The sequence below is a fragment of the Manis javanica genome, chromosome 4 (assembly GCF_040802235.1).
Source record: "Manis javanica isolate MJ-LG chromosome 4, MJ_LKY, whole genome shotgun sequence".
In the NCBI taxonomy this organism is placed as follows: Eukaryota; Metazoa; Chordata; class Mammalia; order Pholidota; family Manidae; genus Manis; species Manis javanica.
The window spans coordinates 160245560-160272094 of NC_133159.1; the positions used below are offsets into that span (position 1 = coordinate 160245560).

The following is a 26535-nucleotide window of genomic DNA, read 5'->3' on the forward strand; positions in this document are numbered from 1 at the left end:
CCATGTTGTTACAAATGGCAAGATTTCCTTTTTCGTGACTGAATAATATTTCATCACATTTATCTGTATCTTCTTTATCCATTCATCCACTGATGGACAATTGGGTTTCCATGTCTTGGCTACCGTGAATAATGCTGTGATGAACATGGGAGAACAAGTATCTCATAAATATTGATTTCATCTTTTTTTATATATGCCCAGAAATGCATACCGCAGCTGAGTGGAAGAGAGGCCTCTCTGCCTTCATATTGTATTTGTCTTCTTTGCTGCCTTTATTTTTGTGTCAGAAAGCTTCTGTTCAGATCGGAGACTGATGAGAATTAGGCTTGGGGTGGATTAATGATTGTGCATTGAGTCCCCTGTACAAAATTTTATTGTTGTGAACAACCATTTGATCAATAAATGTGAGAGATGCCTTCTCAGAAAAAAAAAAAAAAGCTTCTGTTCAACTCTGCAGCCCTGCACATAGGCTTGTTACTCATCAGAAGGAATCTTGCTCATGATTTACAATTGATGAAACCAGGCCCTTACGTAAAACTCACCTCTGCCAAGGAGATAAAGAAGTATGTACAGAAATGATGACTGGATTGTCAAGTACTTACAGGAGTATCATGGCCTATGTCAGCAAAACGACAAGTCAGCTAACCAAGAACAAGGAGTTTCACAACCCTCTTTAGACCCTTGCTGATGTCCAGACGTCTGAGTCGATCGTCACCTTCTGGCCACACTCCCCTTGTTTTCCCCTTCCCTAATATAAAAGAAGCTCGAAATCAACCCTAAGTTAAGACGGTTCTTTAGGACATGAGTCTACCAACTTCTTGGTCTGATGGCTTTCCAAATATAGTTGCTTTCCTTGCCCCAACATCTTGTCTCCCAATTTATTGGCATGTTGTGCAGCAAGGGTGTGAGCTTGAACTCGGTAACAATATGGTAGTTCTATTTTTAAATTTTCAAGGAGCTTGCATTATGTTTTCCATAGTGGCTGCACCAATTTATGTTCCTGCCAATGGTGCACCAGGGTTCCCTTTTCTCCACATACTCACCACCATTTCTTTTGTCTTTTCCATGATAGCCATTCTAACAGTGTAAGGTGATAATCTCATTGTGGTTTTGGTTTGCGTATGAATAATGGCTTATACGTATTGTTAAAAACTCTTCAGAATCTCTGTTTCATGCTTCTTTTGTTTTTAAGTTTATCACTGTTTAGAGATTCTATTTTATAGGACTATTAAAATATTTTGTATAAACACAGAACCTTGAATATTTAAAACAGTAATGAAACACTTATACATTTGGAGTTGTAGTTTGAGGAAGTGAATAAGTGAATGTAGGGGAGTGGTGAACAGATGGTTTTGAAGATGCTTTTCCCTGAATTCTAGTGTCTAAGACTAGATAATGTATTTAAATTTCTCTGTCACTGCCTGAAACTTAGAATAAATAGCAGATTATTTCACACCTGACCTGGTGCATGGAGTCATCTCTCTGCCCTGCTGCAAGGTCCCCTCAGCACCCAGCGTGAGACAGATGGCTCCAGCCATCCTGAGGCACACAGCTCCTGCCTCCTAGAGTCCCCGATGGATTTCACTGGCAGAAGCTTCCTCAGAAGCCTGATTTCCCCCGAAGGTCCTCATACTCAGAGCAAGAGCAGAGCAATTCCAGGTCTAGGAAATGGGTGTGTGCAGAACTGGGACCGCATCCACCTCCGTGGTGGGGCTGCGGGCCTCCAGGGGTGTGCTGGCCTCCGGATACACGGTGAGCTGCGGGTGTGATCTCTGCCATGGGGGTCTGATAAACATTGTTGAACTAAGTGGAATTTATTCATTTGCTCTCTATCATTCAAACCCCCTGGCCAAAAACTCACTCCTATCCTGGACCACTTAAACTGTTTCTTTAATCAAGTTAAATCAAAGAAATTGGAAAAGTCCCCATTAATTCTCATCCTAACACCTCTTTAATTCTCATCCTGACACTTAAATTGAATTGAGATCCATAATATGATTAAAGCCAAACACTCAAACAAAAAACCCAAAGAGAAAAAAACTCAAAAAAACCACCCCTAAAATCCCTGCACATTCTTTCTAGTTGAAGAGTTTAGAATTTACTTGTTTTAGTAGCTCCACTGAAAACCAGTGGAGTTTTTACTTCTGGGTAAAAAAGTTTAATTTGTTTTTGTTTTTGTTTTTACAAACATTCTTCTAAAATACGATGACTATTATTTCTTACAAACAGTACACTACTTGGTATTAGACTTATATGATGAAAATAAAAATTGCGAGAGAGTTAAACTTAATTCATGCACTTCATGTGGACAGCTCTTATGTCTTTGTCCTTTAAATGCATCAGCCAATACTCACTGAGTCTTCCCACCAATAACTGAACCTGTAAGAAGCAGACCTTGCCATTAAATATTACAGAGCAGCAGGTATTTTGTAAATGGGTGTCACAGCTGAAACCTGAAGTAAAAACTTTTTATAAACATATGGACTGTGTTCTATATATGCATTCACAAAATTAATGTGGTTTTTGTTCTTTAATGGGGGAGCTGGAGGGTAAATCATTGGAAAATTGTACTGTTTGCACAAGTTTTGCAGTCAGTTCATTTCAGCTAGAGTTTCATACCCTAACACACATGTGATGGTATGTAAAAACATTATTTAAATCAAGATGTAGCTTTATAACTAGAAAGGAATATAAATCTACTTATTAAACATGATCATTTTTGTTCTCCTCTTTAGCACAGTTGTTCCTTGTGGCTAGACCCAATTACATTGAAGTGGAAAAGAGTTAAAACCTCATTAAAATGATGAAAGTAATTTTTAATTTTTTGGAGGAATAACTGCTTCTCCCCCAATTTTTGGCTAGTATTCATAGGTTTTTCAGATTTTGCATTTAAACCAAAATATGTTACAGTAGGGCTATTATTATGGGATTCAGTCATCCAATATACTCATTTGTTGAGTAAATACTCCACATGTTTATGTGAAGGCAGAAGGATTTGCCAGTTCCTCTATCACACTGAGCTTTACGGTTTGGTAGATTATTATATCTTGTAGTATGACCACAAAGATCAGGAGAGTATTTCACAGCAATTAGTTTTTCTAAACTACACTTGAGGACTAGATACAGATCCTGTTGACTTTTTTAATTGAAGTATTGTTGATATCTTATATTGGTTTCAGGTATTCAACACAGAGGTTCAGCAGTTACCCAGATTATTAAACCCACACCTCCACTAGTGCAGGTAGGGCCTGTTGACTCTTGTTTATATACAAGTCATGAATTTGAAGCCCCTGATACTCTAGGTCATTGGGTAACTGCATCTGTATACATAAATGTGTATTAGATCACAACTTCCTTTCTGCTACTAGGAGATGCATTTTGACCCCTGAGGCCGACTCTGCTGAGGGTGTTGATGATTAATATTAAATATGGCCAGTAGTTTGGAGAGTTGTAAGCACTGTAATTTTCAGAGGATTTTCAATTTTTGTTTTTCCCACAATGGGTAAGCTACTGTAGCCTCGACGTGATGCAAATAGAATCTGCAATCTCTGGGGAGCATGTCATGATGTGCTGCTCTGATTAGTTGAGAAGGATGACGTATAGGAGCTGTGGGTGTTTGTAGGCATTGTGCTTCTGGATACCACAGAAAGTTAAGTCCAAAAAAATCATGGCTTCTGTATTTTAAAAACTGGTGTACTTAACGAAATAGTTGCATGAAATGATATAATCTCTTCTAGTTGCTCCAAAATAATATGGGATGTAGAAGGAAGTTTGGTTCTGAGTTATTTGTTGAAGCTGGGAAATGGGTATATAGGGATTTATTATACTATTGTACTACCCTAAGTATTCTAGTATTTGTTTAAAAATTTCTATAATGAAACATGTCAAGGTGCTAATGTAGTAAACTTACGATACTGTATTTAACACAGTTGAGTGGGCATATTCAGGTTTTCATTTGTACTCATTTGGTAATTCTGCTCTGTTGTGCTTCAGTGAGTTGGCAGATTTGCTGTCTCAAAGTGGCTCACACCTAGTAGGCACTTTATATCTGCCTGCATATGAACAACAAATGAGTGAATGAATAAAAGTACTGAGGCCCAGCTTTGAGAAGAGAAACATTTGCCAGTGTGGGTGGTTCACCCTGCCTGCCTGCTGTTTCTGCCAGTCATGTTAGAGAGTAGAAGATTTGCAACTCAGGAGTTCAATGTCATGAGTGTCGCAGACTGGATACCCCTAATTCCTCTGCTCCAAATGTTCCCAAAGGAAACAACTAAAGTGCATTATCTATTTTCTTCCTTCCTTTCTTCCTTTCTCTATCTGTGTATAATTTTTCAAACATATTGCAGACCTATTATGAAAGGAAAGATTCCACAGAGATGGAAAAGGGAACAAAAACAGAAAACTTAGGAGAGAAGTAAGTAAGAAAGCTGCTTGCACCCTGTGGGTTTCTGCTCAATCATGGATATATTAAACTTCTTTCTGATGTCTTGTAAGGGTACAGGAGAGATCAGAGTCTAGGACCTGCCTAAGAGGGGAATGTTAACAGGAACTTCCACATAAACTTAGTATCTGAAGAACTATGCCTTCAGAGTAAGGGCACATGATAAACAAAGCCACCACACAGAAGGGTACAGTAAGAAAAATTTTCTGTTAACTGTGGTGCTTGGTGCAGAGGAAAAACAAACCTTCCTTGAGATCAGTGACACTCTCAGCCAACTGGCAGCAGGAAGCTCAAATCCTCTCTAAAGTAATGCAATGCAACTCCAACCTGGTTCCAAAGAATCCCTACAGATAAAACTGTGCGGAATATGAGCCCACCAATGAACAGTGGGATTGGACCTACCAAGACTTCAGCTGTGGAATTATTGGAAGAAGAACATAATATACCCATATTAAATTGTTTTTTTTAACAGTAAAAAGATAGACTTGGATATTGGAGCAAGTACTAAGAGATTATAAAATTTACCAAGAAGATTTGAAAATAACCTAAGAGAAATAACTATATAATTAAAATGAAAAGTTCAGGGGATGGGTTTAATGATGGATTAAGCAAAGCTAAAGGGAGAATTACTGAACCAAAAGTTATCTCTGAAGACATTATCCAGAATGCAGCTAAGTGACGAAGAGGAGTCAGGAGACATGAAGGCTAAAGTATCAGGAGATCTAAATTAGTCTCATCAGAGTTCCCGAAGGAGACGGGGGAGAATGGGAAAAGAAGACATTTAATGAGATAAGAAGTGAAAGTTTCTAGAATTGTTTGAAGAAACAACCTCTCAGGTTAAGGGAACCTAATAAATTCTAGGCTAAATGAATGAAAATAAGTTACATTTATATGCACCAGAGCAGAAAGCCAAATAATAATGAGAAGATATTATAAGCAATTACTTCTAAGCAGGAAGTACTTATTGCCACAAGAGACCATCAGCAAAGGAATGGTGACTAAACTGATGACTGACTCCTCCGGAACAGCAGTGGACACCGGAAATGAAACAGTGTCTTCAGTGGACGGAGAGAAAATAACTGCCATTGTGGAATTTTCCTACTCAGTGTTGAGAATGGGTAAAATAAAGACATTTTCAGGATAACAAATTGAGTTTGCCATCAGCAGGCTTTTCACCAAATGCAGTCTGAAAGAATGTATTTTAGGTAGAAGGAAGATGATTGCAGATGGAAGATCTGAGATGAAGAAAAGGACGATGAACAAATAAAGTGCTAAATATGTGACAAAATTGAAATGAATATTGGCTATAAAATAATACATGTATTGTGGAGGAAAAACAATATAGAATTAAAGTAGATGAAAGCTGGAAGGGGATGATAGCATTGAGTTGTTCTAATGTCCCTTATAACTTAGGAAAAGGGTAAAGATAGAGATTAAGTTGAGACACAGACAAGTTGAGAATGCATATTACACTTTCTAATTTTATAGTTTTTCCCTTCATAGGATGAGTAATGGTTCCTGCACTGATCTGCAAATAAACCAGTGAATCAGCGCAAAATGCTCAGAAACAGATGTATTGTATATGGAAACATAATTTCCAACTGCTTTGACATTACAAATAAGTATGGAAAGGTATAGAGTATTTACATATTTAAAAAGTGAAAATTGCAACTTAGCAAAATATACTATAATTACAAAAATGCATTTCAGTTCATTAAAGATGTACATGTGAAATGTAAAAGCTGTACAATGTTTAGAAGAAAATACAGAATAATATCTCCTGGATTCAGAGTAAAGTAGTATATCTTAAACAAGATGCAAAAAGTGCATACTAGGAAGTACAAAATTGATACTAACTTAGCAATTTTTGTACATTAAAGGACACTATAGTTATAATGGAAAAAGCCCCATAGAGCAGATATTTATAATACATGTAACTGACAAGGAGTTAGTTTCTAGAATATGAAAAGAATGCCTGCAAACCAATAAGAAAAAGAAAACCCCGTGAGAAACCAGGCAAAAATATGAACAGACTTGCACAGAAGAAGAAAAACTGAACAGCCCGTTTTACACCTGCCACCTGGGATAAGTTGAAAAGTTGGATGATACCAGTTGTTGCTGAAGGAAATTCTCATCCACTGAGAGTGGCTGTGTAAATAGGTACAATTACTTTGGAAAACAGTTTGACATTATCTCAAAAAAGGTGAATGTGCATATACCTAACATTAAATAATTCCATTCCCAGGAATATATTCCAGAGAAACTTACACATGTTTATTTGAAGACATGTAAAAGAACATTATTTAGGATGAAAAATTTTCCTGTGCTTTCAAGATTCTTCTAGCCGGTCAGAGAACTAAGCTGATGAGAGAGAAAAACAGGAGAAAAACCCTGAATTTTAATTATATGCACATGGAATCCCAATAATGAAATTGAGACTCAAAGAAATGACCAAGGCAGCCACTTTTTAGACAGTTTTAGATGAAGAGACTAAATCTGTGAAGAATTGACAAGACAAATAAAACTTATGTTTGGGAGCTTCAGTTAGTAAGGAATTCTGAACAGCATTTGGGCTGTGGTAGTCAATCAGTGGGAAAATAACAAGATTTGTTTATGCAGCCTTCCGGGCTCTAGATTGCCTGTCTCTGGTAATAGAGATGCCTTCTTCCCTCCAAGGGCATGGAGGGCCTTTCACATGGGAGACTTAGAAGGATGGCTCCCTGGGTTCTGACTTGGGTGACGGGGTAGTGATGGTGGGGCTCTTTACCGAGGTGGGCATTGGAACAGAGCTGGGAGAGGGTCTGGGAGGGATTGTTGCAAAGGGTACATGGCGTGGTCACTAGAGGACATGCTGAGTTTGTGATGCCTGCATTATTAGGTCTAATTGGGGAAGGTCTCAGTGAAGATGACTATTGAATATTCTGATCTGGAGAGGACTGGGTTGGGGGTAGTATCATAAGGCGGTAGGAGGGGTTCCCTCGTTGGTTCTCACATCATCTCTCATGTATGAATTACTACCAGAGTTCTAGTTCACCCAGTCTTTCAGATCTCAGAGTCAGACCTCTGCACTGACAGGCCACAAGTGACTGAGTTATTCATTGCAATAACCTCAAGTATTTATGGTGCTTGAGTGCAATTTGTGAAGGATCCAGAAAGTCTTGCCTAGCTTTTGCTAACTAAATGGTAATAACCAATCAACACTGAACTTTTTGGACTCTATTTTAAGGAAAGAAGTCATGAGTGATTCAGTTTTATTATGTACTTTTATGTTATTTGAACAACCGGAACTTAATCTTTTTGAAAACAAGTAAACAAGTGGCAATTACTCACCATATGTTTTTATTTTTCATGGTGTTCATTTTTAAATATAAAGAAGTATAGGCTGTCATATCTGGAAGAGACCTTGAAAATACTGTGGGCTGTCCCTCTCATTTTACAAATAAGAAAGCCGAAGTGTTTATAGATTAAATGACTTGCTCGTAGCAACAATACAAATATAGAAAGATGAGATTGATAAAACATGTTTGTTCTCTAAATTAATTTACAGTAAGTTTGCCTGGCCCAGGAAAGCTGTCTTTCAAGCACCACCCTGATGTATAAACAAAACTCTCAACAATTAAATTACTGCTTAAAAGGCAATATAGGGTATATGCCCCACACATTCTACTTTCCTGGCTCTGAAGACCAACTCTTTCAAAGTCTTCCTTTGTTTGCCTCAACAGCACAAAATTGACATAAATGCTCTAAGAATGCATCTGTTTATAGATGCAGTGATCGTTGGCCCCAGAATTCTCCTAGAGCACAGCACACTGTACATGGATCATCAAACCAGATGAGATATATTATTAATGTGAATGCTATCAAGCACAAATAGCAGATGTGTTCACATTTCAGTCCATTAGGTTTTGTGTCATTACTTTTTAATGTGCACATATTTAAGTTAAAAAAACCATACAAAGCAGAATACTGGTCATAAAAGAAGCTGCTGATGCTTATGTTGAAAATTTGTTGCAGGGTACTGGCTACATGAAATGAGGGAGCGGAAGAGAGAAAGTGAGATCAAGGGTGAGAGATTGAGAGAGAATACACTTTTCCTAACATATTTTAGAAGGAGTTGTAAACAGGTTTTAGGAAAATTGTCTATAAAGATGAACATTTTCTGAACTAGGCAGTTGGCAAAGCATGAAAGAAATTTTGGCAATTGGCTTTTAAAGTAGAACACTGATCAGGTAAATTAACCAAATCATTTATTTTTCAACAAGTATGTGTTGAATGCTTAGTGGGTGGTCAGACCCTGCTCTCAAGGAGCTTGTGGTCAGCAGAGGAAACACTGACAGGAATTTGAATTTGCATTTTCACGTGGACAGATAAGAAAGATGAGGAGGGGCGGAATGTGAGTGCAGAGCACAGACCCAAGGGACCCTGAAGACAAAGAATTGGATGAGTTAAGTCAGTCTTCAGGTTCTGGGGTCCAGCTGATGTATTAATGGTAGAGTTGGGATGCTAGGATGTAATGAGATAATAAATCCTTAGGTAATCCTCCTCTGGGGTCAGAGGGTCAGGAGGGAACAGCCCCCCTGTGAGGAGCCCTGTTTAGCCTGATTTAGGAAAGTGGAGGCAGAGAACCAGTATCATTGCAACAAGAGTCCCTAGTGACAGTAACCACTGCAGGTAGTGCAGCTTCCTGCAGTATTGTGTTTTGTTTCTGTGGTATGTTTCCAGGCCCTGGAACCAGGGCCTTTACACCTTTCTGGGGACTTACTAGGTGTCAGTGGAAACTTGGTTTATTAATATTTTTTCAAGAATGAGTTGCTACTATTCAACTCTCACAGTGCAACTAATATTTTTGATGCTTCATGTTCCACAAAGGCCGCCTTGTTTGGTATCTTCTACTTTTTTAAGCAATGAAATAGTAGGAAAAACCTGGAGCAGTTTCTCATATGTTTGACACATATGTTGAGGGATACTTAATAATTGCTGCCCAGGGCAAAATATAACAGGATTTGATGGCCAAGTCTTACGTTGATAGAGTGGATGGGCTGGTAGCTAACACACACTTTTTCAAAATAAATATATCTTTGCGAAATGAGCTGTCAGGAATACTACAGGTTTTGGAAGGCTGGAGTAACTAAGGAGCAATATATTGGTTCTGAGGAACTGACATTAATGTTGACATATGATCTTTATGATCTTTCTGGGCAATTTGATCTGTACTAATAATTCATGTTGTTTCCTACTGCAGGACTCATTTTGTTCCTAGATCATTTCAGCCTTTATTAATGATTTACCTGGTGGCTTTATAAAAGCTCAGTATTTACTGTGGTGTGTGTTTAGTTGCCAGTTAATGTTTATTGAACATAATAAGCATGATATTCAGCCAGAGTTAAGGTTTTTAATCTCTATTCAGATGCTTGTTTCCCCCTTAGGTTACACTGGCACAGCGCCTTAGCCTCGTCACAGTGGGACAACTGCCCAGCAGAGCTGACCCTAGAAGCAGTGATCATTTACTCCAGGAGTAAAATGGAGACCAGTTATCCTGGCCTGTCCCACTTTGAGTTAAAAGCACCATCCTACATATGCTTTGTCACAATAATTACGATACTTTTGACTCCATCATTTTGCATTTTAGTATTCCACACATTTTATCCAGCATTTTAATGCCGAGACCTGAAGAAAATCTCTGGGTAGAACCACAAGAAATCTTTTAAGGATTTTGTCCTTTTTACAGTTCTGTCAAGATGGATTGAGCAAGTACTTTGCGTATTATTTTAAAGCTTTGGGGTTTTAAAATTGTACTAAGATCTTTATAAACACAGGTGATAATACCCAAAGTAAAACTGCCATCATCAAACCTTCCTTTTGGGATGAGCCAGTTCTTTTGATGGGGAAAGAATAAAGTCGTTAGGAAAAAATGATTTCAAACCTGAAACATATTCAGAATTTTAAATCTGTCTTTCAAAGATCATTCCGAAGCTTGTGTCTTTATCATAAAACAACTTGTTGATAATTGATTTGGAATTATTCTTCCATGTTTTCCTTCTAAGCCTATTTGCCCATCGTATTATTCTCATGTGCCCCATATTAATAATTGTAGTACAGTGAATGTGTATATACACATATTTGTATACAATCCACATATATGTGTATACACGAGTGTTCACAACATTCTGGTATAAAGGAAATGTCAGATTTGCATGTTCCCTGATTTGGAGGAAAAAAGGTTGATGATATTTTTCTGTTTTCTTATTTATTGAGAAATATATACATTTAAAAAACAGACTCAGAAAAATCATTGAAGAGTATCTTTGCCTTAGTGTGGATATTAAAAAGCACTATTGAAAACCACTGAACATCACTTTTGACTCTTTGCTGCACTAACTACCTGTTCACACTAACCTGAACAATACTGATAATATTATAGGTAACAAGGATTGAAAGTACCTGACTTTGGAGCTCTGAATTTGCATCATGTCTCTGCTACTTGCTTGCTATCTGAACGGCAAGGTTCTTATCCTCTCTCATCCTCACTTTCCCTGTATGTAAAGTGGAGGGTGGTAATGACGCCCAGCATAGCGTTGTTAAGAGCTTTAAATGAAATAATGTGTTTGGAGTGCTTAGCACTGACCCGACATACAGGAAGCATTCAGTGAGTTGTAGCTACTAGTAGCAGCAATGATCATAGTAGGAATGCAATAATTATAAACTTGGTGATGGAGACGAGGAAAGGGCCATTAACATTTACCATTCAGTATGCACTAGGCTGGTGGCATTGTGTCACTGACGTTGATTGAACCATGTATAACTAGTACTAGATAAGCTGAAGGACAAACTTCTGGATGAAAACATAGTTGAGAAAGCATGTGATAACTTTGCAATATATATAAGTGACCCAGAAGTTTTATAAGGGGAAGGAGCTATGAATGATTTATATGGAGCATCAACACAGATATTTACGAATTGCTTAGATGATAGGCTCTGTGTTGGGCACTGGGGATGGAACGATGCATAAGGTGAGGTTTGTGCCTTCAAGTCTACACCACTTTCTCATGTACCTGTGTGCGTGTGTGTGTAGGTGGTGGAGGGGGCCAGAGAAGCAAACTTGGTGTGGTGATACCTTGAGAGATGAACTCAGCTATCAAGTTTTTCCCTCCCTGGGGATGTCTAGGGCCGATCTCATGCTTCCATCCCAAGGGGTTTATACTCAAGTGAAGATGATGGATAAGTGAAGCTCAACTAAGCTCCTAAAACAGTGCTGCCCAACAGCAAGCTACATATGTAATTTAAAAATTTCTAGGTGATTTTAAAAAACACAGGTGAAATCAATTTTAATAATATATTTTATTTAAGCTAGTATATCCCAAACATATAATCAATATAAAATTATTCATGAGATTTTACCTTTTTTTTTGAAATGAGGTGTGCATTTTACACTCCCAGGACCTCTCCATTTGGACAAACCAAATTTCGAGTGCTCAGTAGATCTGTGAGGTTCATGGCTATCTTAATGGATGGGGCAGTTCTAGAGCTCAGCTACTCAAAGTGTGGTCCTCAGTCTTGCTGTGTAGGTGTCCCCTGGGTCCTGTACCCACCTGCTGAATCAGGATCTGCATTTTAACAAGATCCTTGGTGAATCATTGAAGTTTGAGATGGGCTGCTGATGACTTGAAAAGCTTGTTTTCTGAGATTACACACCCTGCCCTCTAAATATATTTGTGCTGTAGATTTCTTATCATAAATTAGGTAAACCAGCTTATCCTACTCAGACCAAAGGTAGAGTTAGGTTTAGCCCTGTTGGAGTCAGAAAGTTGAGATATTTTAGCAAAAAATGAAGGAAAGGCAGGCCAAGGATGAGAGCAAGACAGTTTTTAATTCAATGATGTAATGAATGACACCACAATTCTCATCATAGCTATTCTTTTCTGATATATGTTTTAAGAGGGAGAAAGGGGACGAGAGTGAGGGCATCTGGTTAGTTTCCAAATTCATGGGATTTTCATTTTGTGAGTCCCTCCGCCAGGGTTGGCTTCACGGACATATGACTTTAGAAGGGCCTGGCACTTGGCTTGATGCTGCGCTGTTGCAGGGTTCAGATTCTTAACAGCTTTGAACAAGAGGTCCCTCGTTTTCATTTTGTACTGGGCCCTGCCAATCATGTAGCAGCAGGTCCTGCCCTCCGCCAAGTGTGTACTTAATGTTACCCTGCAGCCTTAAGAGAGGAAGTGGATTAGGTAGGCTCAGGGAGGAGCTAATGCTCCTTTCACTTCCCCATTGTCATAATCTCTTTATAGCCTAAGAAATAAAAAAGAGATAACCTAGCCCTGGGGGAAATTTGGCTCAATAATGCATTAGATAATGGTGTCCTAAAGCAGATGTCAACAAAGAGTAAATGCTGTAACTATGTAAATGAAACACTAATCACCAGGGGACAAAGTTAAGTTTCTAAATCATGTATAAATAGCCCCACCCTCTCAGCTATCTCCTCCAGGTTTACTAGGACGTGCACTGTTTGAACAGAGCTTGGACACATCTGGGCAGTGCCCGTGAGTCAGCGGGGCCCATTCAGGTTAGAAGTTTTACATGGGTGAAAATTGAAATGTTAATTTGCTTCTGTTTTGTCAGAATTTTTAATAAAGTGTAAAAGTGCACTGGTAGTTTTAGTGCTCAGACCTGAAATCCAATACTTTGAACCAACTCATAGCTTTGAGACCTAAGATAGTCATTTAATTTCCATACTAATCTGCTTGGTATTTGTAATGTCTTAAACTCCCAAGTTTGGTCCACGGACCAGCGCATCAGCATCACCATGGTTAGAACTGCAGATCTTGGGCCCCATCTCAGACCTGTGAATAAGAACCTGCATTTTCAAAAGGTCTCCGGGTGGTATTTGAATGAAAACTGAAAGTTAGTGGGGCAGGGAGGGAAGAGCCTTGTAGAAATCTGGGGCAGGGAGCTTCCAGGTACAAAGGTCCTGAGGTGTGAGTGTGGGTGGGGCAGTGGGAGCCCAGAGCCGGTGCTGAGGGATGCAAGGGAGAGTGGTGGGGAGGGAGGTCCAAGGTCCGTGGCGGTGGCTGCAGGTGGTGGTGCCCTGCTCTGAGTAATATGCGGAGCCACTGAACTTTGTCTTTGGAGTAATCTGTATTTTTAAGAGGTATATAGCCCACATTTTATAAATACTGATTTAACATGAACAGAATAGACAATATCCCACTTTCTCAAATGTATCTTTTTTCTTTACAATCATTATTTGAGAGGGGAAAGTATCAGTGGTCACACCCACCCACACATACACACATTTCTGAGTGCAAAGAAATTAAAATAAAAGCTAAAGAACAAACTAGTAATGGTTCTGGGTGAGACCTCAACACCCCCCAGATGGGGCCAGGAGCTCAGGACTCTGGTAACCTGGCAGTCGGGGTAACTGGGGTGCCTTTCCTTCCTTCCATCCACCCATCTGATCATTAGAAATTCAGAGAGCCTCGTGTCATCTAGGTGCAATTGTGAGTTCTCCTGTTCCCCTCTTGCGGTTTCAGTCTAGGTGGAGAGGCAAGCTGAGCTCTTACAGGTGGATGCCTGTGGGGGCACTTGGCCAAAGTGGGGAGTAGGCAGGGACCAGAACAGACGCCATCTGGCAGAGATGGTATTCTTATCACGGCAGATTGTTATTCGGTATTGAAGCAGCTTTCACGTTGCTTAGAAGAATTCCTTTCAAGCCCTTTTATAGCTTTTGCCTTTATTCCATAATCACCAATTTCCTGATACCTAATTTAGTTTGTAGGCACATTGGTCATGAGACAAAGATACACTGGGTAATGGAAATATACACCGACACCACTTTAATTATAAACGAATAGGGGTCTCTTGTTAACGAGGTTCTGTTCTCTTAGCTCCTGATCAACCTTGAGAGGGCTGGTAAAATAAAATTTCTGAACCTTCAAGTTTGAGGACTGTACCTTTGCCAACAAACGTATGTTAAATGAGTAAACGTATGAAGTGCAGTGACTCATCCAGAAATATTGTGTGCCTCTTACTGTGAGCACAAGTGTGTAAATGTACAATGGCAGCCATAAGTGAGGCACTGACAGCAGCATAAGGAGACACGGCACAATGATACCCAGTATTGTATCCCACAAAAGGACTATCTGAGGAAGGGGCTAAAATGTCCCAAACCTCACTCCAGGTCTATGAAGACCTACTACGTGAGGTCTGGATGCAGTGTCTAACCCACTAAGCACACAGTTGATGGTTAATAAGTGAATGAATGAATATGAGGGGTCCAATTTATCTGTTTTAAAGAGGAAGAAATTTCTTTGTAGTTCCCTTAAAAATCCTTTTGGTTTTTTGGTGTCAACTACCAGTTAAAGTGTATTTTACCACGTTCCTCACTCTAAGGAACTTGATGGCATGTCTTTGTAGGTAAAATAAACATAAAAGAATTATTTTGTATCAGCTTCATTACTAGGGAAGAACACAGAACCTGGAGTGCTAGTGACCAAGTTTCTTTACCTTTCAGGAAAAAATATTGTTGAAGATAAAATCATTTGGGCTCTAAAGCCTTAAATTACGTGTTGACTTTAAAAGTATTTATTGCCCTCCTGCGCCCTCTGCTGGGTGGTTGGCTTTATGCTTTGCTCTTAGAATGAATATGGTGTGTAGCTGTTGGATTTTGTTTTTTAACTTTTGAAAATCCCCAAACTTATATTGAATTATAATCAGACTCAAGAGAAACCCTCCAGCCCAGTGGTTGCCATCACTAAGCTGCACACTGAACTCACCAGGGCCTTGATGTCACAGGCTAAGGATATAATTTAGGCTTTCACTATGCTCAGTGTTCCTGTCCTGGAGGATGACATTTGGCCTCAGTGTCCTCAAATATGAGATATCAAAAGCCATGATTCTTTGTATTTTTAATGTAAGGACCATTACCTTAAATAGTCATGGATATTTTAAGGAATGGATCAAAGTACTGGAGTGGCTCAGGGTATGGGCAGTCATGTCTGGCTTAAACTTCAAGCAAGTCTGTTTGGAACTTTCCTTCAAGGTCCTGCCCAGCTCTTCTAAGACTATTGTGGGACTATGCTGCCCCACCCTTCTTTCATTGCTGTTTTACTTCACAGTCTCCCTTTAATTTATGGCTTTTGTGACTCTTGTAGCTGATACTCTTGAAAAATGGGCCCACGGAACCAACTGCCCCTGGTCTCCGTAGCACAGTCACCACTAAAGCCCCATGGTTACAGTCAGTGTGGGTTTTATGTCACCTTCTAGCAAACGTTCCTGTCCTATAGAACTGCAGAGAGTGAGACAGTGGTGAGAACATGATTTTAAAATCTCTTTTCCCTGAAGTGCTCCTTTATTAGGACCCTTGTGTTAAAAAGAAAAGGCTAATTTAAAAAATATTTATGTATCATATGGAGCAGCGTTGCCTAAATGACAAAGAAAGTACCTTAAATTCTCAGCCTCTACTTTTATTGGTCAGAGGAATTCAGAGGATGCCCTGGGGAAAATTCATGTCCTGTAACCCCAGCCTTTAATCACTGTGTCCATCGGTCAAGAAGGGAAGAATTTCCACAACTTCCTACCTTCAGGCTGTCTTGTATATTTTTGTCAATTGCTGATGGACTCATATTCAGGTCGAACTGATGAAATGGCCTTATTTTGCTTCAAGCAAGTGGCATGTTGGCAATTTCATATGGTTCAACCAATTTTGAACAAAACTGTTGGCTGGTATCTTATTTCATGTGAGGAATTAAGTTCTTTGTTCATTGTTAAAGGAATTGTGTTCCATTTGCTGTTGCAGAAAGTTGTATTTTAATTTTAATTTTTAGAGGGAGAGAAGCTTAAGGGAGATAAGTGAAAACATGGCGATTCTTTTTTGGTGGGTGTTTTTGCTGCTATACATGTTATGCAAGCTGCTGAGATTAAAGTTGCTACCGTGCCTTGGACATGAATTGTGAATGTTTGGTAAACCCCTCAAGAGGATGTGTGGATATTGATCCTTGTCCAACCTGAGAGCCCTGACCAGAATGAGTTCAGGTCTAAGTTGCCTCTCTGGTCAGCAGGGGGCGCTCTTGCTCTTCATATCTAATTAAGGCTACAGCAGCCCTCCCAGCGCTCCTCACCAAACCCAGGCTTGGTCAGCATTACCTTCCTTCCTTCCTCCTCGGCTCAAATTGACATTTTGCAAAGAGCAGCATTACTTCTTGGTGAGCAGCAGTTGACCAGTCATCGTGAAAAGCACTTGGGAAACTATAATTTCTAAAGTAAAAAGCAAACTATTTCTTTTACCTTATTTTAAATTTTTGCCATAAGCATGAATTACCCGGGGGGAAAGCAGATATTTTTCAATCTCTTAAATTATCACACTAGTTTCTAAACTATCCAGGTGTTCTTTAAATTAGCCATGTTCCTGTTTAATAGGGTGCAATGGGGTTAAAGGTCCTCCTCAACTGTAGGAAAGGTATTCCCTCTCCCTGGCAGAAATGTTGGCGTAGATGGGCTTGGCTGTTCTTGCTTAATTTCAACTGATTTTTTCTCCTGCTCTAATATCTATAGATGGGGTTGGCAAATTTTTTATGTAAAGACCAAACAGTAAATATTTTAGGCTTTTGGGCCAGAGAAACTCTGTTGCAACTGCTCAACTCTGCTGCCATAGTGCAAAGAGGCTGAACATGTCTATAGATATTAAAAAACCAGTTTATATCTTACATAGGTCTTTTATTTCATATTGTTTATAAACTCAAACTCCAATTAACTAAAAACAATCAAATCTGAATGTCCATCTTGGTTCCACTCCTATTTGGATTCTGTGCCGCCTCTCATAAAACTGACAAGTGTCGTTGCCCTCTGCTTGGAAAGCCCAGGCTTTGCTTTTCTCATAAAAAACGTGGTGCCCCAAAGAGTAAGAGTGGGTGATGAAAGTCCACAGAAGTCTTTAAGTAGGTAACACATCAGTTTATACACCAGTGCTGCTGGAATAGTAAACTTTTAATCTTTTCATTCACTGGGGTATTTAATCCATATTTAAAAAGAAAGATGCCACAATGTAAAATAGCAGGCACCAACTGGCCTGAAATAGCCCAGGAAAATCTGGTTTAAGATTTTTCTAGGAGTTGATCCAAGAACATTTTTCGTCATGCCTTTTGATCTGTTGAAAGATACACAAGATTCTTGGATGCCTTGAAGACACAGATGCCAATATGGAAATAAACTCTGATAAGTTGTGTTGTAAAGGGAGCCAGCATGCAGAGAAGGGATAATTGTAAGGGCAGGAACTGGAACTTTTTGGTTTACTGCCTGACGTCAAACCCATCTTTGTACCTTTTCTGTGAGTGGATTCTGTTTCTTTCAGTTTGGGTGGGATTTGGGGGAAACTGAGGTAACATGACTGCTGTCTGCAGTTTTTAGTCTCTTTTAACCTTCTCTTAACTTCCCCATTCCCTCTCCTCTTCTGATAGCAAGAGGTTACCCGCGCCTTTCCCTCCCCTCAAGAAGCATTTAGCTGGGGCTGACTACGGAAGAGAGGAAATGAGATGGGACCAAGAGGAGAGGCACTGGTGATTGATATTTATATAACATCAAAGATGCTTTTATATCAATATATGAATGTCAGAGATCACTTGGAGGCACCAAGACAAAGCTGGGGGCAGGAAGTGAATATCCGAGGGGTCCCCTAACGCTCCCCCTGCTGTGGGACCCAAACATAGGAGTGCCTTTCAGATTGCATTTGGATCCTTTAAGTGTAGCAGAGACCACTTAGAAATTTTATGCCCGAAGAATTATGGGAGTAGGCTCTGAATTGTCCCCCTTAGACACCTTGGGGCAAGGTGGGGCAAATTTGGTTTCAAGCATTACCAGGAAGATACTGGAAGACATATTTGTGTATCAAAGCATTGAACTCCTAGTCCTAGGCTCCATCTCCTGCAAACACCCCACTGCAGGTTTTTTGGGGTTCTTCTCACCCAGCCTGCCCAGTGTCTGGACCTCTAGGTGGGTCTCTGGCTTGCCAGCTTCCTTCTACCAGCTGAAGACTCTGCAGGAGTATTTTTGGAGGCTGTGGTTTTAACCCTTTGCCTGCAATAAAAATAGTTAGCAGGCCTGTGCTTGTCCCTGGAGCAGGGGGGAACCTGTTTCTTCCTTCTGCTTCCTGTGATGGGGGAAAAACTGACACTGGACATCTGCTATTGGAAGGTGTCCCCAGTGTGGTCTGCCAAAGAAGCTGGTCCTGTGGTCCTGGTCACTCTGACCTCTGGTTGGCCCGGGGGCAGTGTGGTTGGGGTGGAAGAGGGAAAACTTGAGAGCTGTCATCACTTCCCTTTGGACATAGTGGCCTTAAGTGCATCCATAATAGAGGTGGGGGCAGAGGAGGAAGACAGATGATGTCTGTCTTCTGTAGAAAGGCCTCTTCCAGAATCTTCCAACCACCTGACACTGTAGAAGCAAGAAGAAGGGATGAAGTGGGAAATGGAACCATCCATATCCCTGTAATAAGGTCTGTTACAGTGGTTCAGTCCCCTGTACATGCAGGAGTGATTAAAGAGGCTACCGCCTTCCCCAGAGCTGCCCGCTCAGAGGTGTGTAAGCTTTCCTAACTCAGTACTGTAGCAAGTGTAGTTTGTAAACTTTTAGATGACTATTATTCTTGTATGTATGTCAGACCTTTCTTTGAATAACTGAAAGATAAATATATTTAGATTTCCATGACTTTCCCAAATGAATTAAAGAGTTTTCCTGGAATGCCCTTTTTTGGTCTGCCAGCTGATTGTTATTTTCAGAGGACACTAATGACAACCCATGATGTCTACAAAGCCCCACATTAAGGCAGCTTACATCTCAAACCTGCCATTCAGGTAATGACTGCCGCCCTCTGGAAAAACAAGCTGGGGCCTCACTCGGGTAAGGCCATGTGGTAATGCCCGGATACTTGAGAAGGGCGTGAGGCCAGCCAGAGGAGTTGACTTGGCAGAACTGGGCAAAAGGGTCATGAATGGCTTTATGAAGTTTTTGTTGAGGGTGGGAGAAAATTTCAAGAAGGTGGAAAGAGCTTTACTGAAGAGACATGTTTTCTTTTTTGTCTCTCAGCTCAAGTAAATTTCCTTATCATAATACCAGCAAAGGTAGTAATTACTATGACTACTTACTATGATTATGGATGACAGGAATTGCAGTTGGGCAAAGGGACTGTTTTGTGTATTTTAGTTTGCTTCTCTGGAGTTCTGACTTGATGAACTTCCTTATTTTGTCCCCCTAGTAGTGACTGGCTTCATAGTAGACACGTGTTAGTAGCTTAATAAATACTTATTGATTGTTCTTAACTCCAACTCCTATGTCAGTTTCTTGAGAACAAATAATAATAAGGTCAGTAGCAATAATGAAAGCAATTAGTCCAAGTTGGTTTGATTTAATGTGGAATAGGACCTAATTTCACAGAATTATTATTGTTTTTCTTAAGACTTCAGCCATTGTTTGGTTCACTGAATAAAGAAACTGCCCTTAAAAAGAATTTGGGAAGAATTTTATAAGTGAGGCCTCACATGTCCCTAGTGGCATACTTTTTAGTGCTGTGTTAGCTAACACTATAGCCAGTGTTGGACAGGTGATTTTCATTCCCTCCAGTGAGTCTGGTTAGTGGTGAACTTTTTCATGTCTTGTACTGATGCATTGAGGCCAGGAATAATTTGGGACAAGGTGATCAATCCTCTTCCTTTCCAGACCTCATTTTGTTTTTCACTCCGGACCAGAACCAAGAAACACCTTGTTCTGGGGCCTTACTTCATCAGTGCTCCTGCAGGCTTCGCTGGCCAGGAGCGGACAGTGCTAATGCGGTCCTAGCGATGCCACCTTTCCTGCTGTATTTCTCATCCAGTTCAATCTGTATGAAATCTGTTGAGACTGGCTTACAGATAAGACATTTGTCTAGGGGATACATTGAATGGCTAATGGCTCGAACTCATCTATAATCTTGCTGCTCAAAGTGTGGGCCATGGATCAGCAGCCTCAGCATCATCTAGGAGCTTGTTAGAAATGCAGAATTTGGGGCCCCCAACCCAGACCTACTAGAAACCCAGAACCTACATTTTTAGCAAGCTCTCCAGGTGACATGTATGCACATTAAGATTTGATTTATGTAAATATATAATATATGACCTGGGATTAGATGTTGACACTGAATGAGTGCTTCTTAGAGTGTTGGAAATGATAAATGGAGATTTTCATAGTATGTTTTTGGGATGAGACTCTGGATAAAGTATTTCCAGAGTAACTATAACTGTATAACTGTATTTTGTGTAACTATTAAGTGCCTATCATTACCATCTTCTCTTTGTCCTTCTCTTTCCGTTCTTGTTCTCCGAGTGTATAGGAGAGATACTTTTTATAGTAATTAGGAGTGAGCGTAAGGTCTACTGGACAGACTAAGGGGTGAGGTCCTCTGATTTTGGAACTCGCTAAGCTGTTCCCTGGTGTTGACTGGGAAGAGTTTTAGACTAAGAGTGGCAAGTTGAGAGAACACCTCTGTGCACAGAGGATTGAATCCTTTGAGGTTTGGGTAATGGGATGGTAGCTCCTGGTCATCAAAGTCTGTCTCTCCCTAGTCCTAAGTGTATATTTCTGATTCCTGTGTGTTATTCCAGTACCTTGTACATTCAGATTTCTCATCCTTGGACTCTTATGAAAGCCATTAGCAACAGTTCATCGAAATGTGTTGCCTGCGTTTAGGAGTTACATAGCTCTTTAGCAACCACTTTTGGTTTTGTGTGTCACAGTAGAAAGAGCAAGTACATTGGGTACAAATTCTGGTTCCATAATTTTTAGCTGTATGATCACAGGTCAATTAATTCATTCTATTTGAGCCCCAGTTTCCTCAAATGTAAGATGAGGATAATAATACCTTGCATTGTTGTGACAAATATCAAGTGAGATAATGAATGCAAAGGTCATCATTTATTGTTAAAATTTCTTCTGGTATATATGTGCATGTGTATGTCAGATATCTGAGTGTTATGTTGTGTATACATACTTTAAAAATGGGCATAGACTGGCTTGTAGTTTTTATTAGATGACTGATAATTTTATTAGATGGCTTCTAATTTAAATTTCAAAGTGAAGTTTTGGTGAGTAGGACAGTCCATGTACTTATATGACTAACATGCACATGCACACATATACACATGGAGTTCTTCATAAAACTGAAAACTCTAAAGTAAGGTTAGGTCATCAGGTCATGAAGTATGTCAGAGACACTGTTTTCTTTTCCTTTTTGCATGACCTCACTGCAAATATATTTGAGAAACCCTCTAATCCTCTCCAAAAAGATGGTGACATGTAGATGTTGTAATAGAATAAATGAGTTGCAGAGTGAATCAGAAAAATGGGGATGACCTCAGGCAAGTAGTAAGTCAGAGAAATTAACATTATGATACACAAATAACCCACAAAACACTTCAGGGGATATATATAAACAACAAAAATCTTAAAAGTGTTTACCGATTAAAGGCCATATAAGAGTATAGTATTTAATGTATAATGTTGTAAAGAAACATGCCTAGAATGAATGGATATAATTAAGTGTCTTAATGACTTAAGTCTTAAACATGTAACTAAGAGCTATCTGCTATTCATGATCATCTTAATCTTTAAAGGCCTTATAGTTTCTTGGTGAAGAACATCGCTTACCTACAGTGAAAACTGATCACCTTTCAGTGAAACTCTTGATGTCTGTGATACTTACTGTAAGCATAAATATTTGTAGAGAAGTTGTTAATGTCCCTGGAATGAGGAACTTAAAGACAGAGTCAAAAGGAACTGAAACTCAAAGCTAAGGAGAAGAATTTACCTGGTCATCCTACCATGCTCTAATGAAGATCAGGAGATGGCTCTCCTCTCTGGGTTGGGGTGACACACCTGACCTCCAATTGTGAAGAAGCAGAGAGGGGAGCTGTGAACATAAATGGGCATTTGCTTTATTCTCTGCCACCTTTGAAGAAGGAAGACCTTGGCTTTTCTCTTGGAAGCTTTGGTGCTTCATCTGTGGTTATTGGACCAGGATTTCTGTAGAGATCCATTTTAGTGTTAAAATGACTAAAATCCTGGTGGAATCACCTTAAATCAGCTAATGTCACTGAGCAAATCATAGGTTTTCCTATTTTAAATACTCTTTTTTTTTTTTTGCTTATCCATTGCTGCATGAAAAACTACCCCAGAAAGTACTGGCCTAGAACAACATTTCATTTGTTCATGATTCTGTGGGTCAGAATTTTGGAGTCAGGATATGGGGTGGCTTATCTCTGCTCCGTGATGTTTGAGGCCTCAGCTGGGTTGGCTTGAAAGGCTGGAAACCAGCTGAAATAACTTGACTGGAGTCACATCTGGAGCTTCATTTGTGGCCGTTTGCTGGGATCCTTCATGTGCCGCCTCCATGAGGCTAGCTTAGACTTCTTCACAGCATGGCAGTTTCCAGGTAAATGAACTTATGTTAGGAGCTGGCTTTCTAGAGGGAACATTCGAAGAGGATAAGCCCCAGTGTGTAAGCATTTATTCAGCCTCTGCTTGTGTTATGTTCGCTATGTTCTCCTGGCCAAGTCAAGCCATATGGCCAACCCCAGAGGAATGTGGGAGAGACTGCAGACAGGCAGGAGTCCTGGTGGTGTGGCTTCTTTGGGGCCACCAATATTGTGTACTAAGAAAATAATGCCATTATTTAGTGTCCATTTTCTATTGTGAAAGAATAAATAGGTGTATATGTACCTGTGGTACAATATTGCCTAATGTCCATAAAAGGTATTCTTGTAATTCTATTATTTTTATCCCAAAGAAATGGTATGCTACATTACTTACCAGAATGTAAACTTAAAAAAACTCAATGTTACATACAGTCTGTATTAAATAATTTATTTAAGACCATCTGTAAAAAAAAAAATCCAACCCTCTAGTACCTATCTCAGGCTTCCTTTTTTTTTTTTTTTTTTTTTTGCAATTACTGACATTTTTACAAATTGGTTCCAGCTTAAAAGCCGATACCTCAATTATTTTTTTTGTGTTTTAGTAGTTCATACATTTAGAGTGGTTATTTTTAATTTGCTATGAGTTTTAAAAATTATGTAATGCTTTCTTGAATTCTGATGCTTCCATAGGTCAGAGATGCTATGTAATAGGCTGAAATGGGACCTGAGTCCTTGGAGGGCTTGCCTGACCTTCCTAGACCTTAGCTTCCTCATTTCTTAAACAAGGCAGTTCAATCAGTTGATTGCTTTTTTCTTCTAATGCAAATTTTTAAAATTTGAACTTGTGTGTGATGCCTGATTAACTACTTGAGAAATATAGCATGTGCATTTGGGAAGTACTGAAACAGTCTGATACTTTAAGGAAAAATTTACTTAGGTGTTCCCCAAATTAGTCACTTGGCTTAGAGATGTTTTCTTTAGGAGTCTCATATCTGCATATGTTACTATATTACTTTGCTGTGAAAAAAATCTAAGCGGTAAAGGAAATGAAGAGGCTAAAACAACATAGCAGATTTTCATTGTAGAAACTCATTCATTACAGGAGTCTAACCCTTGGTAAAGTATTTGATTAAGCACCTGAAAGAGATTTTACTAGACCTAGGTAAGTCTAGTAAAGGAAATAAGTTAGAGTTTTGTGAAATACTTTCATGTTTGTCTTGCTTCTAAGTTTTTATTCAGCTTCCTTCCTGAAAGCATTTCTGTACAATTCAGTAAAATGAAACTCTATTTACAAACAGTTGGGAGTGAAATGAAGGAGGTTCTTATTTTTATATTAGCTGTCATTAATTCTTACAGGAGTAATAGAAAATCAGTAGTATGGGGAACACAGAAACAAATAAAAACACACCCACCTGAAGCTGCTAAAGCAGTGGGTTCTCAAACTTGGCTGTTCATGGTAATTACTTGGTAGTCTTTAAAATATATTGATGTCTGGGTCTCAACGTTCAGAAATGTTGATTTAATTGACCTGTAATGTGGCCTGGGCACACAGGTAATCCTGAGGTGCAGCCAGCTTTGAGAACTCTTGTGCCAAAGAAACTGTCTTGGATCCCTTTGTCTTACTGCCTTTTCCTACTAAAATTTGAGTCCTTGCTTCCTTCTCAGCTTTAGGGACTCTTCCTGTAACAGAATTGCTGCATTTCTTAATAATGAATTTTTATGAAGTTTAGTTCCCAGTTTCACACATCACCAACAGGGTAGGTGTATAAAAACATTAATGGAAAAATGAACATTTAGTAAAGGCATCTATTTGATTGGATTGAAAAATATTAAATGGATCTGTCTACTTAATCATTTATGGTACTGTCAGAAAATATGTTGGCATAAATATTAAATTCTAAATGAATACTTTTTACCTGTCTGTATTAGCCAACTACTTGTTTAATTGGATTTTGGGTAATGGAATACCTGCTATTTACTCAAAGTGTTTCTGTAATGAAAACAGTAGAACTTATGACTAACTCCTTTAGAGGATTGGGTGTGTGTTGGTCAAAACCAAATACAAATGAAAACTTTGGTTGGTAACTCACCTGAACAGACAGGCACTAATAGATTAGAATGGATATTATGAAAGATTTTTGGGCCTATTTAGCTGGGGGAGAGAGGTTATTCTTTGTTGCCTAGAGCCTAAGCTTACTCGGTTGTCTCTTTTTCAGGCAAATGGTTTGATTGCTCTGTACTTGTACTTCAGTGAAATAGAGATGCTATGGTCTGAAAAATTCATATGTTGAAATCCTAACTCCCAAAGGTGATGGTTTTAAGAGGTGAGGCCTTTGAAAGGTGCTTAGGTCATGAGGGTGGAACCCTCATGAGGGAGATTAATGCTGTCATAAAAGAGACCTCACGGAGTTCCCCAATCCCTCCATCATGCAAGGACTCAGGCGGTGAACCAGGGGGAGGGCCTTTACCGAGTGCTACCCTGCCAGGGCTCTGATCTTGGACTTCACAGCCTCTAGAACCCCGAGAAATAAAATTCTGTTGTGTGCAAGCCTCGCAGTCTGGGGTACTCTGTTATAGCAGCCCACATGGACTCAGAGAAGAGTAATTCTTCTTTGATAGGGTGACTGACCATCCTGGTTTACATGGGACTGAATTTCCTAGGCAGACTAGGATGAGTTGGTCACCTTAACTGACACAGTGAAAATTAATAAGACTTTAAAGATATTTTAGCTCCTTGAATGAAAAATTATTCATGTGTTATTGAGACAGGAATCGTGGGTGTAGTCAGAGTAGGGTGAGGGCCTCTGGAAAAAGACCCCTACCAAAACTCCATATGAAACAATTAAGCAAAGACAAAGTCACACTAATTCTCTAAAATAAAACATCAAACTAAGAACATAAGCATTCCTCAGTGAAGATTAGTTAAAACTAAAAAAGCCAGGAATAACCTGGCCTGGAATGTTTGAACATCCCCCAGGTAAGGAAATAGCTCAGCATGGCCCATGTCTCCATTGTGTCAATTAGATGAGGCTATCGTAAAATTTACTTTAGCCTGCTTAAAAGACCCAGTTTATCTTTAACTTTACCCAGATGCTGCTTTTCCTCCTCTAGCCCCTAATCAAGTAATATATAACCTGGGCAATTAATATAGCAAGCAGGCCCAGCCATAAACAACATAGTGAAGTGCAGGAAGGATTCCTTCTTAAAGATAAGATTGCATTTTTACACCCAAGAAGTTAAGAAGTAAGATTCTTAACTTACTATTTAACAAACAGAAGGTAACTCTGCTCACCTTGAAAGCAAGACAAGGAGCCTTGATTGATATGCTCCCAAACCAAGAAACTGTTATTCTGAGAAAGAATTAACACAGTAAATTTCTTATATTAACTCTGCAAAATAGTCTGGAAAACTGATAAGAAACTTAGTGTCTCTTTAAAGATAAACATGTAGAGACCGTTTGGTGGATCTGCATCCCTAGCTCTTTGTCTCTCAACCACCTATAAATCCCCTAGACAACGCACTCCTCCTGGTGTGAGCCAGGAGCTCTATTCTCTCACTGTATCTCTAAATAAAAGCCTCTCCCTGGCTTTCCTACCTTGACTGTTTGCTAAGTTCATTCATCGACTCCACAAACAAGAACCCCAGCGTCATTATTATTTA

General features: G+C 39.4%; 1 long non-coding RNA gene across 1 annotated transcript in view; it reads left to right on the forward strand.

Annotated features, from left to right (window-relative positions):
* The window catches only part of LOC140849143 (uncharacterized), a 117737-nt gene that overhangs the window by 45671 nt on the left and 45531 nt on the right, over positions 1–26535 (forward strand). The window lies entirely within an intron of this gene.